The sequence below is a fragment of the Triticum dicoccoides genome, chromosome 4B, assembly GCF_002162155.2.
Source record: "Triticum dicoccoides isolate Atlit2015 ecotype Zavitan chromosome 4B, WEW_v2.0, whole genome shotgun sequence".
NCBI classification, from domain to species: domain Eukaryota; kingdom Viridiplantae; phylum Streptophyta; class Magnoliopsida; order Poales; family Poaceae; genus Triticum; species Triticum dicoccoides.
The window spans coordinates 594,194,022-594,197,371 of NC_041387.1; positions in this window are offsets into that span (position 1 = coordinate 594,194,022).

Sequence of the window (3,350 nt, forward strand, 5' to 3'; positions counted from 1 at the left end):
TCGCCGTTCGATCGTGGCCGCCGCGGACCCCGTGTTATATAGACGGACGCGACAAGAGGCAGGGGGTGGAGACGAGACGAGGAGTTGGTTGCCATGCAGTTGAGGGAGGGAGGGAGGGGCTGTGCGGCGTGGCGTGGCGTGGCGACCCGATGGTGGTTAGGGAGGGACGGGCGGGACGTGAGGGAAAACGTGGGCGGTTGGCTGGCTGGCCGGCGCATGCCGCGCGCGAGCGGCACGGCGAGGCGAGGGGGAAGGTGGCAGATCAACCGTGCGTGCGTGCGTGCGCGAATTCGAAAACGGGCGTCCTCGCGCTGGCGCGACGACCGGCAACCGTCTCCTCCTTCCCGTTTCGGGCCGGACGCATGCACGCACCTGGCAGTAAAAAAACGAGCGGCTGTGATGCACTGCGCTGGCTGGCTGGATGAATGGCTCGAATCCGTGGATTGGCATCGGATGGACGCCAAGAGCTGCGTGATTAATCGCGTGCCCGCTAGGTAAACTGCCTCGTGGGCTGGGTGGTGAAAAATGGAACGGGCTTCCTTTTGCGAATGTATCACGTGTTTTGTGGGCGATGGAAATGCTCAGATCAAGATAAGCGCTGCTTTCATCCGGTTGGTTAATTAGGGGGCCCTGCCCCGCTGTTTTTCCTTAACCAAGGATAGCAACCGTCCTAAATAAAAGTGTTCCTTCGAAGAAAGCAAACAAAACCATGCGAGCCACATGACTGTTTTGGCTTTGTGCCACGTGCATCACTTCTTTCCTCCCATCCCAGGAATCAACTCGTGAAGCCTCATGAACCCCCTCAAAAATACTCATGGAGCTTATCCGCAAACAATTTTTTTTAAAAAAAAATTACACATGGAGCCGAAGCCTACGCCGCAGGTAGCCGAACACGGCCGAACCCGCGCATGCACTTTAGGCGAGGCGTCATGTACACTGCACATTATTAGTTTCCAGCACGGGCCATTTCCGTTCCTTCTACGAACCAGAAAATCACAGCCCGCGACGCGCTGAAACACTGCGAATCCGCACGATTCTTCTCCATTTCTTCGTCTGAATTAATCTCCCCGCGTTCGAGCGCCCCGCGGCCGTCCGGTAGCCCGAAGGAGCAGGTAGGCTGCCCCCCGTACGTTCGGCGATGCTACGGCGAAGCTAACTTGTGCCGCTGTCCGTCCGTCGACTCTCTGGGCCGAACCGTACGCACCATCGACCGAGTTGGACGCGGTTCCCTTTGGCTGGCTACTAGCTTTCGGTAAACAAACTTTAACATAAAATGGGAGCATGGCGGCCAAGGACACGGCGGAGGCAACCACTCCTCTCCACGCGAGAGCTTTAGCTAATCTAACCGATCCTGTGCGTGCATGATTAGTCGAAGGATGTCCTATCTTTAACATAAAATGGGAGCAAAGCTCATCTACGCGACGTAGGACAAATAGGAAAGTACGATGCGGCCAAACCGATCCCATTTGTCTATGCAGGCATGCTTTGCACCCGGCTGTCGTTGGGGCCATTGTATATCCTACCATATCGTCGAGCGTAAGACGTCGTGCGCGCACTCGGCATGGCGCCTTGTCTATTCTAGCTGCTGCCACCGCGACGACTTGTAGTAGTACGCGTCAACGACGAGAATTAAGAGTCGCTGGATGCATGCACGAAGTTTCCAGCTCCGTTGGTAGCTTGGCCGATTGCGCGCGTGGTGCTACCATGCAGTGTCGACGGGCGGGCCCGCGTGCCAGCGACGGTACGTGTACATGTGGCGGCGTCGCTGCCGACCTCTGATAGTCGGCCGAGTACGTCAAGTTGTGTGAGTTCGTTCGTTCGTTCCCATGCAAGTCGGAGTGTGGGACTTACGATGGATTCGATGCCCCGCAGCTTTGTGCTGCTTTCACACTTTCTTCGCCCCAAGCACAGTAGAGAATAGCTTGGCGTGCCGTGCCTCGCCACCTTTGCACGTCCCATGCATGACATTGGCTCTTTTATGCGGTGATCGTCGTGTCGATTAATTAAACTACGCACCACTTAGACACTTTTTAGTCCTTCTCTTTTGTTGCCAGCATGTGCTCACTTTCGCTAACTTGTCCTGGACTCCTAGGCACCACCTTTTCTAATTGATCGTTCTGAATGATCTTTTTTGTAGTCTTTTTCGACTTGAAGTAGCTTTGTCTTTTTCCTAGAGTATGTACATAGCATACCACAGCTTTATAGAAAAAGAGAATTGCAAGTACAAGAGGACTACCACACGCTGCGAACAACGAGCGTAGCACAACTTCACATCCGGCTATTCCATGGACGGCCACACACGACGCTACAACTACAACACAAAAGAGCCAACCCAAAAACCGAGAGCCTCGCCGTGTCTCGACCGACGTCAGTCACCTCTGAAGAACATCAGCTCCTGCCAAGCTTCTCTTGTCGACGCGACATCCCCCTTAAATGCCTAAGGAGGTGGCAAGAGGATGGAGGGACTCGATCCGACCCGAAGAAGGCACCGTCTTCGAATCACCGGTGACGACTGTACATTACGCCGGAGCCGGTCGATCAGGGCAACGACGAACACCGGAGGAGTGCAAGATAGGATCACCATGTCTCCTCACAAGATGCTCCCAACAGAAGGACGACGTGGAAGACGCCGCCAACGTGCGATCCAGCACCGAATCAAGGCTTTTGTCCGGAGACAACTGCCAGCACCAAGGAGGCGAGGGAAATGGTGACACACTCGGCGATGCCTCCAGGAAGGGGAACGACACCCACAGGTGCCATCATCGCCGGCCCGGTGAGAACCAGACAGGATTTTCATCCATAATGCCGCGCATCTCCACACCCCCAAAGTCTCAGGCAGCACGAACCATGATGCCTCGCACCGCTGTCACCGCAACAATTTGTTGTCGAAGCCGCGTGGCCGTGGTTCTCCCCCACCCGCACTGCCGAGAGAACGCGACCCAAGCCACCACCTTCAACACGACTGAGGAACAGCAACATCCACCCATGTCGTGCAAGGCCAGATCCACCACGTCGGCCTTCACCCGCACCAGAGGACTGCCCTTGGATCTAACCTGCAACTCCAACCACTCCAGCGCCAACACCTCCGAGGCATCACCGCACTCCCCTCCCGCAGAGGCGGCCGGCTGCCCACTAGGATCTCCTTCCTGACAGGGCCTCCTCGACGCCACCGCCGTCGTCTTCGGAGCCGGCGCACCACCCACTTCCACCTCCCTGCTACGCACCTCGCCTGGATCCACCAGCGACCACCAGCGCGAAAGGCGCCGCCGGCCTCCTCGCCACCAAGGCTGCCCCGGAGAAGTCCCGCTCCGTGCGAAGGAGGGTTATTGAGGGGGCGCATCCAGCACCCG